The following is a 13917-nucleotide window of genomic DNA, read 5'->3' as shown; positions in this document are numbered from 1 at the left end:
CATAAACCAAAGGGCAGCGCTAATTGGAAGCAATGTAAATTACTGTTAAAACAGCGATAGGCTTGTGGGGGGGTTAATAACAGGAAATTAAATTTCATTTATGCTAACACAGCATAAGGCCCATCTTGGCACATAGTGAAGCAACAGGCACAGACAAGCTACTGTCTTTTACTAACCCAGATTCACTGGTCATGGTCAGTGTCTCCAAGGGACTTGTCTTTGTTCCCGATCGCTATGAGCACCCTTGAAAGAAACCCTGCTTGCTCATTTTTTGCCCTTTGCTACTTCTGTAATGGAACTGACCCTGGAGTTTCTCCTTAGATAAGGGACACAGAGCAGGTAAATGGCTTCCCCAAGATCAAACAGCAAGTTGCTGGCTGAGGTGGGGGGTGGAACTGGGCTTGCCTGACTCTCAGGCCTCACCTCAAATCACTGGACTCATCTGCTACCCACACAGTGAGCAAACACTCACTTAAAGCACAGTGACAAATGGGGGAGACTGAATATTGTCTAGCCTTACAGATTAGGCAGTGTTATAAATAGACTTGTTAGAGTCTGATTTTAATGTGGACGGCGATCAGTGCTTATTTGAAGCGTTTTTTATTTTTATCAGATAAAATGTTCACAGTTACACAAAATTATGGGGTTTATGCATTTGTTTAGATTTGTATTGATTTAGATTTTTCACATTTGTGAGGAATCAAGGGGAGGGGTCAGACAATAATTATTCAATGACAGTAGAGACAGTTTTAAAGTTAAAGCTTTGCATCCGTTAATACACAAATTGTCAGCATCACATGTCAGAATATACAAAGTAAATATCCTTAAATCAAACTCTAATAAGTTCTCACGCAGCATTTTTCTAACTTTCCCTGTCAGTAAATTTCTATTTTTATCCCTGGAAATCATTTTTTCACAGGACCACGTGTGTATGGTGAGATTGATGTTTACCAACATTTACTGATAAAAATCTAGTCCTTACAAACCTAGTCATAACCAGGGACCTTATACATCATTTTCACTATAATCTCATCTGTAACTTGCCTCGTATCACTTTTCTGCTTTATAATCTGTTGCTTTCATTTGGGTCATCTTCATCAATTCCTTTTGCTGCTGTATGACAGTTGTTTCACAGTGATACTAGAGAAAAAAATCTTGTGTCATACTCCTTTATTTTCACTATAATGCCATCATTAATTCTTATTCACATAGATAGATAGATAGATAGATAGATAGATAGATAGATAGATAGATAGATAGAGTGTATGGGGATAGATAGATAGATAGATAGATAGATAGATAGATAGATAGATAGATAGATAGATAGATAGATAGATAGAGTGTATGGGGATAGATAGATAGATAGATAGATAGATAGATAGATAGAGTGTATGGGGATAGATAGATAGATAGATAGATAGATAGATAGATAGATAGATAGATAGAGGGGGTGTATAGAGATAGATAGATAGATAGATAGATAGATAGATAGATAGATAGATAGATAGATAGATAGAGGGGGTGTATAGGGATAGATAGATAGATAGAGGGGGTGTAGATAGATAGATAGATAGAGGGGGTGTATAGGGATAGATAGATAGATAGATAGATAGATAGAGGGGGTGTATAGGGATAGATAGATAGATAGATAGATAGATAGATAGATAGATAGATTAGATTAGATTAGATTAGATTAGATGTTAAAGTGATGGGACAAATCCTCAACTGATATCAATTGTCCTAGCTCCACTGAAGTCAATGACAATGAGCTACGAAAGTTTACACTAGGTGGAGATCTGCCCCGAAATGTCCAAAACCTGTTGCTGTTTGTTACTATATCCTCTTAGAAGATCTCATCCATTTCTCAGCAACAGAGAAATAGGAATTGAAAGAAAAGTCATTGTACCCAGTTTTACTCTTCGTGAAAACCAAGGCTAATGTCCAAGAGAAGCATGACTGAGCCAATTAAGAAACTTTTCAGCTTCCCCCATCAGACTATACAAATTCCACTAAGTGTAGGTCAAATTTTAGGCCTGAGATACTTGAGTGTCTCTTTAAACAGGAATATGCATTTGGTTCTCTCTGCTCCTGTTTTTAACATATTTCTCAACAGGAAAAGTCCTATTACTTGTCCCTTTAGCTCTCTGTTCCTTAATGATGTAACAACATGATGCTAATAACCACAGAGCCATATTTTGGGTTACACTGGGGACATGCCTACTAGCTCTATCAGGGTTTACGGCCTGCTTAACAGGGCTTGTAATTTATTCCTCTGATGGGCTTGGAGACTTATTCCTTGGCTGTATGAATAAGACAGGTTACATTATATATATATATATTCCTCCTGTTAAAGAGTCCCCAAAATAAAACTGGATGCAAGTGCATATTTGGGCCTGATCCTGTAGGCCTAGTGCAGGTACTGAGTTAAATGGAGGCTTTGCTCACATATGGACAGCAGGGTGGGCTCTTGTAAAGAGAACACTTCTCTAGGAATAGGAGATAGAATTAGAAATAGAGGACCAGATCCTTCCCCTTTCTGGCAGCTTTGGGTTGCTCAGACTGTGCCGAACAGCTGGCAGGCTGCCTTAATTCCCCTAGTTCAGGTCCTCCAGTCCAGATTACCTTGGACTCCAGTGACCCCAGCAGGCAGAATGGTCTCTAGAGGACGGTTATTGCTCTAAAGATACTCTAGCAGCTAAACTCGCCTCTGTCCCTGGGCCCTGCACTGAGTTTGTCTCAGCCAGACGAAAGGAGCTGACTCAGAATATCTAGCATGTCTGTCTCTGGCCACTTATCTACAAAGTTTATGCCCAAATAAATTTGTTAGTCTCTAAGGTGCCACAAGGACTCCTCCTTGTTTTTCCTGACACAGATTAACACAGCTACCACTCTGAAACTTATCTACAGAGCTCACTCTTAGAACTGTAATGATTCTGCCTCAGATAAAAAGAAAAGGCAAGCTGGGTATTTGCATTATTCTTTATTCTTAGGTTTCAGAGAGGTAGCCGTGTTAGTCTGTATCAGCAAAAACAACAAGGAATCCTTGTGGCACCTTAGAGACTAACACATTTATTTGGGCATAAGCTTTTGTGGGCTAGAGCCCACTTCATCAGATGCATGGAGTGGAAAATACAGTAGGCAGGTATAAATATACAGCACATGAAAAGATTCTTAGGGAATGTTGCACATTCTGAGAGAAAGTAACTGGCAGCTAGGAGGCTTTTAATAGTGACAATACTATCAATCAGCATATCTATGTAGCCAATGGTCTGTCAGTCTTATTTTCTCTTTCTAGCATCCTCCCATCCCTGTGGTACCTGAGCTGCACCAAAATGGCATTCGGTCAGTCTGGAAGGCCATGGTTTCCTCCTTATTTCAGGAAGTGAGGAGAGAAAGTTCATGATTATCATTTAGCTTATTTTCAGCTATGGAATGATTAAGCTTTACAGCACTTCTTAAATCCATGTCAGGGCAGCGGAAGCCCCGAGAACTGGTAAACTCTGTACTTAGTGCAAGAGAGAGGTACCACATCCTCTAGCATAAGCCACGAAGAACAACACGAGTGCCAGCCAGATCCACTGGAGAAAGAGCTATTTGTCACTATGTTCCATTATTACTGCAAACTCCCAGTTGGGTGCTAAACACCAAGTGGCTCTTTTTTCCATTCCGCTTTTAGTGGCTTTTCTGAGACACTTAAAGATCCGGCTTCTTTTTATTTCTGCTGTCGTCGTGTTTGTGAGACTGTTGGTCTGTAGGTTTCCCTCCCACTGCAACTATCTGTCACAGCCGCTGACAGAAGTTCCTGTTGCTTGAAGTGATCAGAAGGCTCTGTGAAGCCAGAACCACAGGGGTCAAGTCCAGGGTGCCATGTCTGAGAGGACGTTTCTTAGAATATGATCTTGTGATATTTCGGACCTGCCCTCGATGAGTGAGACAGAAGGAGGGAGAGTGGGGAGGGAGGGAAGAAAGCTAATTAGAATATGACCATGTCCTTTATTCTATGTACGTTGTTTATGCTCATTTGAATTTTTTGATTTTCTCACCAAATGTTGTTACCTGTGGAGACCCCCAGACCCAAAACTGAGTTTTTGTCTATAGGGGGAGAGAGGGGGTTTTCTGCATCGCAGTCAGAGCTCTGCAGATACCAACTTCTTGCCCTCCTGACTCAGTATCATGTAATTCTGCAGTAGCATTGGAAGCTCTGTGAGGGCTTTGCAAAGCTGCAAACCATGGGCCATTTTGCTGAGAATTTGGTGAAGCGTTGGCCTCCCATAAATTTGCAGGAGAAAAAGGACAAAGGCAAAGAATGTAGGACCTGATCCATCAGCCCCTACTTAGGTGAGCAGTCCCACAGAATTCAATGGCACTACTTGTGTGAGTAATAACTACTTAGGCAATTAAGGGTTGCAGGCTCAAATTTCACCCAAAGCTGGGTCCAGGGGGCTACGAATAAGATGTAGATGGCTTCAAACAGGTCAGACAAAAGAACTGAACTCTGCCGGGGGTATCTCCCAGCCGGGACATGATTGCCTCCAGCAACAAGTAGCCTGGGTGCTAGGTCCGAGAAGCCCCACCCTCATTCCCCTGTATGGGAACACCCAAAGGAACTGGACTGGGAACTGGTGTGTGTTGGGCTTACTTCCTTTGTTAGCAACTTTTAACCATCCTGCTGAGGGAACTGCACTGTTTATGTGAGACAACCCCAGTAAAGCAAGCCTTTGATATACACCAGACTCCGTGAGTGTTTATGGGAACCTGGGGACTAGAACCTGAAGGATCCTGTGGTTGGATCCCCAACAGTGCATGCCTCTGAGTGCATGGTATATCCAGCATGGTACCAACCTTACAGGCGACTGGTGTCCCACAGAGTTGCAGCATCTCCCTGCAGCAGGGTCGATCACTGTATTTTTTAGCAAATTTTCAGTGTCCTGGAGCACTCATCATTTTATAGATAAAAGGTCCTCTGGCTCCTCTTTCACCGTTTCACTGAAAGGATGGTTTAATCCTTAGCAATATGCTGTCCCTGGAAACAGGAGAATGGGATTAATTTAGCAGCCAAAAGCCTTCCTGCTGCTAGGTGTAACAGCTATTAGAGTGAATAGCCATTAGCCTGTCTGTGGAAAGTGAGTGAAGACCCAATCGAACTTGTATTGTTTCAAACACATTTACTTAATTAGTTTCTCAAGACAATGTTCTGCTTTGTCTGATATTCAGGAAATTGTGTCTGCCATTTTCATGCAATCTGTGGGGCCCTGGGGAGGTGAGAGACCCTAGATCCCTCTCTGTCTCTAGTCAATTTCACTGGCTGGATTTCACCATGGTTGGTTTTTTTTTTTAACCTAACACCTCTCAAGATCCAGCAGTTTTAGGATTAGAACCAGAAATAGCAATGTTTTGTCTTAATTTTTTTTTTAAGGAAACAACTTAAGAGTAAAGGCTAAGAGGGAGATCTGGAGTAATGTTAGACACTCTAGAAAATATAAGAATTTAATAATATTTTTTACTTACATTGGGCCAAATTCTCTGTTGGTTGGTGTTATTTCCCTGAAGTTAATAGAGTGACACTAGAAAAGAATTTGCTCCTCTACACTTTCTTACCTACAGAGACAACAAAGGAAAAAAGAGATTCATTCTGCCCTTGCTTACATCTCAGTAAGAGCCCTCTGTGTTCATTGGAGGGCACCATTATCAATTACACACATACAGCAGTGAAACCAAGGGTTTTGCACAGTGTTTTTCAAACTGGGGTCGCCGTTTGTGCAGGGAAAGCCCCTGGCGGGCCGGGCCGGTTTGTTTACCTGCCCCGTCTGCAGGTCCGGCCGATCGCGGCTCCCGTTTGCTGCTCCAGGCCAAAGGGAGCTGCTGGAAGCGGCATGGGCCGAGGGACTTACTGGCCACTGCTTCCAGCAGCCCCCATTGGCCCGGAGCAGCGAACCGCAGCCAGTGGGAGCCGCGATCGGCCAGACCTGCAGACGGGGCAGGTAAACAAACCGGCCCGGCCCGCCAGGGGCTTTCCCTACACAAGCAGCGACTCCAGTTTGAGAAACACTGGTTTTGCATTTTCTCCTGTAACAAGGAAATCTGTCACTTTAAGGGCAGGCCCAGGTCTAGCCACCCCTGCTCCAAGGTTTTACCTCTTTAAGGACAGCCATTCTGGGACTTGTAGTCCCCAGAAGGATCATGTGATCAAGTTGGCTGCAAACCCTGCTGGGTAATAGGGGTAGGGCTATATAAGGCAAACTTTGTGGCTAGCCTGGGACTGTGAGAGAGCTGAGGCAAGATGTGGGATGGGGGCTCTCCTCAGGGATGTGGCCTGTGGGAGAATAGCAATCTGGCAAAGGGTCTGCTGGAAAGAGGGGGGAGAAAAGGCCTGAATTCAGGAGAGGGCTCCTGATGTTCAGTGGAGGCCTGCAGGGAAGGCCTGGAGACAGGCAATGTAGGAAGCAGGACTTGGAGGACTGAAACAGGGCTTGGAGATATAAGGTCCCAGGGCTTGAGGCTGGGGTAGAAGGAAGACTGACCTGGGCTTCCCTGTGGGGGTGTGGAAACACCCTCAGATGAGGGAAGGACTTGGAGAGGAAGATGTAGGTGGGGGATGGTAAATTGGTGTTATGCCTTGTAGAGGGGAGAAGATAGGTAGGCGTTTGTGGGAAGCCCGTGGCCCAGTGAAGAGACTGGAAGGAAGATTTTTGGACTTCCCTTCTCCTAGAAGAAGATGGCTCTAAACTGGCCAAAGCACTAAAACCTCCAACTTCCTGAAGCCACTAAATATGAGAAGGGAAACTGAGGAACGTATGACCTGATGTTGGGCCAGGTAAGCTGCAGTCACACTTATCCAAGCAGGTAATGTGACATTTCTTTCTCACATACATACTCCCTTCGCTGCTCACAGCGGGACTATGCCAAGCTAGGGCGTTCAGGAAATAGTTTTAAGTTGGTTGTTATCCTTTCGTTTTCATTAACGAGTGACTGTATTGTTCATGAAAGTGAAAACCAGGCCTTGGGCATGCAGGTATTGCATAATCTCTCCTCCACCACCACCCTAATATGGTAAGCTCATCTCAGTCCTTCTCAGCAGAATCTGGCCCCCTCCAGCCATGGGCTTCTCTCTCCAACAGAAAACAACATCTGTGTCAAACTGCATGATGCCTCTGTGATGCCTCTGCAGTCAGACACCTGGACTAAACCGGAGGTGTTTAATTCATCAGTTTGGGACTTTGTGAAATAAAAACCCAAACTAGGGGTGATTTGGCTCCTAGGTCTCGTGTTATCCAAACCCCAAAGTACTGGCTTGTTTGGATCTATCTTATTGATGCATTTATACAGCACCTCGTGCAATGTGGTCTCATCCGTGAGTGTGGTTTTGTAGGCCCTACAATTAATACATTTAAAAACAGGAAATTTAAAAAAAATGAGTAAAAATGGTGGTTAAAAACTGGCAAAAAAAATTTCTTACATAAAATCCTCTTTGTTTTGTCTTTTCCTTGTTTGTGTTGCAAAACAAAGCCCCCAGGTTTAGAGGCAGGACCTGTCCTTTTTTCAAGTCCAAAAACTTGGAGATGGGTGGAGTCAGCTACGTGATTCTAATGTTGGCTTTTGTTAATCTTAAGGATGAGCAAATCCTTCTAGTATAGTATTGTTCATGTACACTGAACAATGTATGGTACTTACCTCGGCATTTCAGCTCTAATAAAACCTTTCAGCACAGTGCTATGTGATAGACTGAGTTTGCAATACTGTACTAATGTAACCCAGTGACAGTGTCTTCCTGTAAATGTCCCTCCTGTTGGAAAAGGGCTGAGTTAAGACATCTCACGTTGTCAGCTGCTGCTGCGCTTTCAGATTGGAGTCCTTGTATTGTGTTAGCATCACAATGAGCCAGTGCAGAAGGTGGACTTTGGCTGGGGTAAATAGCAAACATGGTAAGAACTTCAAGTGCCAAACGCTCCATGGGGACTTAACCGGCCATTTGTGGGAAGTAATTTCTGCCTGTGGTGTGTTTACACTGAGACATGGCCATAGCCTTCTCCCTTTTCTCCTCGGTGGCATGGGTCCTGGACTCCCCTATAAGTGTCTGGTGCCTCCATCCAAAGAAGCCTCTCCTAGTGCAGAGAGCACAGAGGGCCTGGCCCTTGGGATAATTTTCAACACCCAATCTCATACAGAAGAATGTCAATTGTAGAACCCCAAAATAAAATAGCTATCCCTATTCCCAGAGTGAGCAAAAAGGAATCAGGGCTTTATTAGGTCTCAGGAACTCAGGATGCGGGACAACCGAAAAAGAGTCAGGATAATAAAAGACAAAACCAGCAATACATAAATTCTACCCCACCCAACATTTACAGCCAGCACAAGCCGTCTTATGCTCTGTCCCAGCACCTGCCTACGCAAATAGTGAGTTTAGGCTCCGTCTCCGATGGGTGGTGCAGCGCTGAAAGCACAATATCAAAAGAAATAAATGGGGATGTTCTTACAAAGTATCCACCCCAAGGATGGCCAGGTTGTCCCTGAGGCTCTCTGGTCTGGATTCTAATGTGCAGTTAAGCTGGCTCTTGGTAGCCTGACCATCACTCTCTCCTCAGCCTCCTGGGTTTCTGGTCTCTGCTGAGATGATGCTGTTCAATGTCCCAGAAATCCCCAAAAAACTCAGTCTCCCCTTGGGTAGGAATGTGGAGGGTTGAAAGATCCTCCCGGGCTGTGATGTTTCAATCTCTCTCTGCTCCGCTTCAACAACAGCCAAAACCAAACCTTTTGTCTCTGACTTGTGGCTTATGATAGGTTCTGGTGCTGTTCCTACCCGATTCTATCTCCACCCTGGACCCTAGGCAATCTGGGAAAGGGAGTCCTGCACCTCTGTAGCTATTGCTGTATAGTCCAGGGGTGAGCTATGTGTTATTTCAGAAGCATCCCTCAAAAGGGGTTACGCACACAACCCATGTGCATTCCGTTTGTGCTTAGCTTCAGTTTCGTGGACATACACAAGAGGATTTTGTACGTGGAAATTCCATCAGTTGCACTCAAGTTTTTCAGCAGCGTCCCTGCTCGTGAAAAGGCATGCATGTGCAGAGGGGTAAATGTACAAATAGACTGACTTTTGAATATGTGGCCATTGGTATTTAATCAGTGCAGTGTATCTTTCCCTGAAAGCGTACAGATTGCTACCTAAGCTTTTTGTAGAACAATCTCCACAATACAGCACAGCAGGCTAGTGAGGGTGAGTTAGCTAATAGTTGTGAGGAGTAGGGAAGATGAAAAGTGTTATGATACAAGTGCTAAATATATTCAGAGATGGTGAGTCAAGCCTGTAGCTCAAATGGGATGTAAGTGGTTCATAGCCTTTGTGGTGGCCCTGTGTACTCGGTGAATTTAACCCATTCTCTAGATGTCCTGAACTTTTTTTTTCTCGGTGCCTGTTTCGGTAGCCATGAGAGATGTAACATTGGACTTTATCCAAGGCCTCAGGCAGTGAAGTCCCAGTTCCTCCTCTCTTGATAGCTCCAGTTACACAATTCCTTCACACATCATATGGCGCAAGTCACTGTCTCTGCTCAGGAAAGCACTCTGCTCAAAGGCAACCTGAGGCCTATCTTACAGAGGTGAAGGGTGATGTTTCCACAGTAGAGTTGGTAAGCTGGGTTCATTACAGACTTCCTTGTTAGTTATTTCATCCAGCAATCCTTAGGGAATCAATGGGACATTTAATTACTATTTGATTAGTTAATAAACATCTTTTGTTTGCTGTAGTAACAATTGATTTTGAGGGAATTATTTCTATTACAAGCTACTGGCAATCTTAAATATTTAATTTTGTTTCCCGTCATTTCATGATCAAATTTCTACCAATCAAAATTCCTAATTCTTAGTATATAAAGCATACCAAGGAATTTCTTGTCTGTAGTGCAAGTTTCTCAAGCACATGTTCCTTCTTTCACTTCTATTAATGTGACAAGGATATTGGCCAGGCAGGAGCAGCAGTCACTTGTATGTATCCTATGCAGTTGTTTAATGTTTGTTCTTTAATAGGCAGCTAATTACCAACTGGAGAAATCTCATGATGTCTGGTGTTGTGTTACAAAGGTCTGGCCTATGCTAGAAAATTAGGTCAATTTAACGCCATTGGTCGGGGTGTGAAAAATCCACACCCTGAGCAGCATTATTACACATAGCTAGCGCTGCTACCTCTCGGGGAGGGGGGGAGATTACCTACCTAAACTGTGTTGAGCCAGATTACACTGAACCATGGATGAGCAGGAGGAAGAGGGAATATGGAAACTTCTCCTCCTGCCATGGACCACTGCACAGGAACAAGGCACAGTCTTATTCCTTGAATTCCTGCTGTATAAGGACCTAGCGATTCTAGGGCCAGCTACAGTGCTAAAAACTCTGTTGGCAATTGCCCCAGCTCTGTCTAACAGCACGTCTAAAAATGGCCCCCGTCTTGTGTGCTTCTGCACTTCTCTTATCTTAAACAGCAATAAAATAATGGTCAGCAAATTTAGACCTGATCATTCTTTCTTTTCTGACACTACAGGTCACATCTTTCAGCCCTTGCTCACATGGATATTCCCAGTTAAATCACTGGATCAACTCATTTGAATAAGGCCTACATCTACTGTGAGATGAAGGGCTTAATTTATGCATGTTATAAAACATCCAGTGGACTGACCTTTCCTTCTTAGTGATTCTCAGTCACCATTGTTTGATGTAGATGAAAATAAGTCAGATGAAATTGACATGCGTTAAACTTAGCATTGTATGACCATCAATTCTCTGTTAGAGAAAATGAAAGTGTTGTAATTTACATAATTCTGTTCCTACTCAGTTCTTCCTAAAGGAGAACAAAGGATTAAAGAGCCTGCCTGTCTGGAGGTGCTCTTTACCATAGTACCTGCACACCTCCTAGGTATGGAAATAAGCAGTAATATCCCTCTCCTCCTTCCCAGTCGGTCGAGTATCCTCTTGGCGAGTGGTTTCATTGATCCTGTAGAACAGGGATGGGCAAACTACGGCACCGTGAGCCACATCCGGCCTGTGGGACCATCCTACCTGACCCCCAAGCTCCTGGCCTGGGAGGGTAGCCCCCGGCCCCTCTCCCGCTGTTCCCTCTCCCCCGCAGCCTCGGCTCGCTCACTGCACTGCTGGGACAATGCTCTGGGCAGTGGGGCTGTGAGCTCCTGGGGCAGCGCAGCTGCAGAGCCCGGCCTGGGTGGTGGCAGCGGTGGCATGGCCTGGCTCCCACCGGGCGGCACAGCTGTAACGCCGCCAGCCATCGGTGCTCCAGGCAGGGGTCCCGGGGGGGGGGGCATCAGGAATGAGAGGCCGTGCAGGTCTTGGGGCAATCAGGGGACAGGGAGAAGGGGTGGTTGGATGGGGGCAGGGGCCCCGGGGGGGGGCAGATAGGAGGTGGGGGCCGGGCCACCACCCCCTTCCCTGACCAGCCCTCCATAAATTTACAAAACCCGATGTAGCCCTCAGGCCAAAAAGTTTGCCCGCCCCTGGTGTAGAATATAGCTGTAGAGGGAGCTCCTAGTAATGGAGGAAAGGGTCTGTATGTGCGGGGGTCTTCTGTACAAGCACTCGAACACCAAGGATGGGATTTTCAAAAGCTTTGCTTTTCAGTGCGACTTGTGCTCCTAAATCAGGTAAGGTCTTTTGAAAATCCACACCCTAAGAGCCTCAAAAGGTGCCTTGTTTCACTTTAAAACAACTCTTGATATTTTTGAACCATCCAATTATATAAGATGTACATGCAAGAGAGCGTTCTAATCTTTTTTCTGACTTATACTGAACTCCTAGGACCACCTCCTTTTAAAATTAGGAGTGACACATTTGATCATACCCGTCTGGAATGTGGAATCTGTTCTTCTCTCTCAAGAGTCATTTATATTCCTTGGCTTTGCCTTGCCAGGATTACGATGAGCATGCTTGCTAGCTCGCATTATCGTAAAGGCACTAAAAGGTAAAGCAGAGATGGAAGGAGGACAGGCAGTGTTGAGTGATCTTTGCCAGGCACCCTGATGGTGTTGCCAAAGCATGCAGGACTTTCCTGTGGTGTTTGTCTTTGGGAATGTTCATAGTGCAGTCATGTCTTCCACTACCCAGGGTGTGGGAATGTCACTTCAAAACACAGTGAGAGCGCCCAGATGTGATCTGACAGCTATTTCACCAGTCAGTTCACTAACGCCATTTTTAAAAATAAAAGATTACATATTACACATGGAAAGGACCATTTCCCAGCGAACAGTTTAACACATCAGATGTGTCTGGGTATTTCAACAGGTTGATGAACCTTTTCTCAATAAAAAAGGACTTGTAATTCATGAGTCCCGATTTCCTCATTGATGTCCTCTTTCGGTCAAGGCATATTGACTAAATGCATGTCAACATTTATAGCTTTTTAGGATGAGCGCTGGAAAAGCTACATCCACAGTTCACATCCCTCCCCCATAACAATGTCGCTTCTAGATTCACAATGTTGCTATATATGAGGCCATCTCAGAGGGAGAATGGAGTGGGATTCTGCTCTTTAAAATAATACATTAATGGAGATATGTCCTTATTTCTCACTCATCTTTCAGAATATAACCTGTTGTCTGTTTACCTTTCATCACAATAGTATTTTAGGCACGTCACAAACACTCATGAATTCATCCACCCAAAAACATCTCTGAAATAAGGAGGTTTCAGCCCCATTTTACAGATGGTGAACAGAGGCATTGACCTGGCCAAGGTCTGTGGCAAACCCAGCAAAAGTGTTGCCTATATGGCTCTGATGTCCCATCAGATGGTCCAGAGCTATCTCGGCACGCTAGCACGAGCCCTGTTAATACATGGTCGTGGATCTGGGCTGGGAGGCTCCCTTCCAGATGCCGTGTAAATACGCCATCTGCTACTTGGAAAGCCATGACTGAAAAGCACTGTAAGAGCCAAGTAATGTCATTGGAGCAGGCCACAAGTTTGTTTTGAATTTCAATGAAAACCCAGTATACATGTGGGGGAGAAAGTGGGGGGAAGATTAAATGTTTGTGTAACTTTTCCCCTCTGTTCTTTTTACCGGTTCTAAACATTAGTGTAAATAAATGTACAATTCTGGAATTCTGAAGTGTTCTCTTCTGTAAATAGAGAAATTCAGTTTTCATTGGAAAATATCTGATCTATTTGGAAAGGGTTAAGTGAATACTAGTCAAATCCAGCTCCTATTGGAGTATTTCTGTCGGCTTCAATGGGAGTTAGGACAGGCCCTAAAAATGCAATGTATTCATTAACATTCAAAACCCACAAAATATCTATTAGCTATTCTTCTGATTGAATCCCAGCCGGATAGCAAGCTTTTGGGCTCTGGAAATGGCATTAAATCAGGGCTTGTCTACGCAGTGTGTGAGCCCACACTTGAAGGGTATAAATTCTAGTGCGCACAAGCGTGCTATGCACTAATTAGCCCATATGGACCTTGCTGGTGTGCACTAAAAGTTCCCTTGGCCGTATTAATGTAGTCCTATTTCAAACACTACTACAACAATCTGTATTATAGGACTTTTAGTGCATACTAGAAGGGTCCATGTGGGCTAGTTAGTACACACCACACTTGTGCGCACTAGAATTTACACCCCTCTACATGGTTCATTAGCTCATATTAGACAAGCTCTCAGTGCCGACACAGTTGGGTCACAACTAGAAATGCTTCCTCTTGACGTTAGCACACTTGAGACCCTATACTTCTCTCCACTGCCATGTGGCAAATCCAAGCTTAATTTACTGACTTCACTGGCACTACTCACTTGCTTAAGGTTAGACACATGCTTAAGTACCTGGATGAATCATTGGGACTTAGTTTTGTAGTGATTTGGCCTTCAGGTCTGTGTGACTGCTAAGAGACCATTCTGTTCTGATCTCTTGTGTCTACTGGTTCACAGATGC

At 44.3% G+C, this 13917-nt stretch overlaps 1 protein-coding gene across 2 annotated transcripts in view; it reads left to right on the top strand.

Moving 5' to 3' along the window:
* Positions 1-6175: 6175 nt before the first annotated feature.
* The window catches only part of RBBP8NL (RBBP8 N-terminal like), a 102611-nt gene continuing 94869 nt past the window's right edge, over positions 6176-13917 (top strand). The window contains exons 1-2 of one of the 2 annotated variants that reach the window (XM_039498809.1): positions 6176-6211; positions 6710-6814. The gene's annotated coding sequence lies outside the window, so the exon portion shown is untranslated. Of the gene's footprint in view, positions 6212-6287; positions 6815-13917 lie in introns of those variants that run through there. The other variant, XM_039498810.1, reaches the window with a different exon arrangement.

The sequence above is a fragment of the Mauremys reevesii genome, linkage group 13 (genome assembly GCF_016161935.1).
Source record: "Mauremys reevesii isolate NIE-2019 linkage group 13, ASM1616193v1, whole genome shotgun sequence".
In the NCBI taxonomy this organism is placed as follows: Eukaryota; Metazoa; Chordata; order Testudines; family Geoemydidae; genus Mauremys; species Mauremys reevesii.
This window is presented reverse-complemented; position numbering and strand designations above follow the sequence as displayed.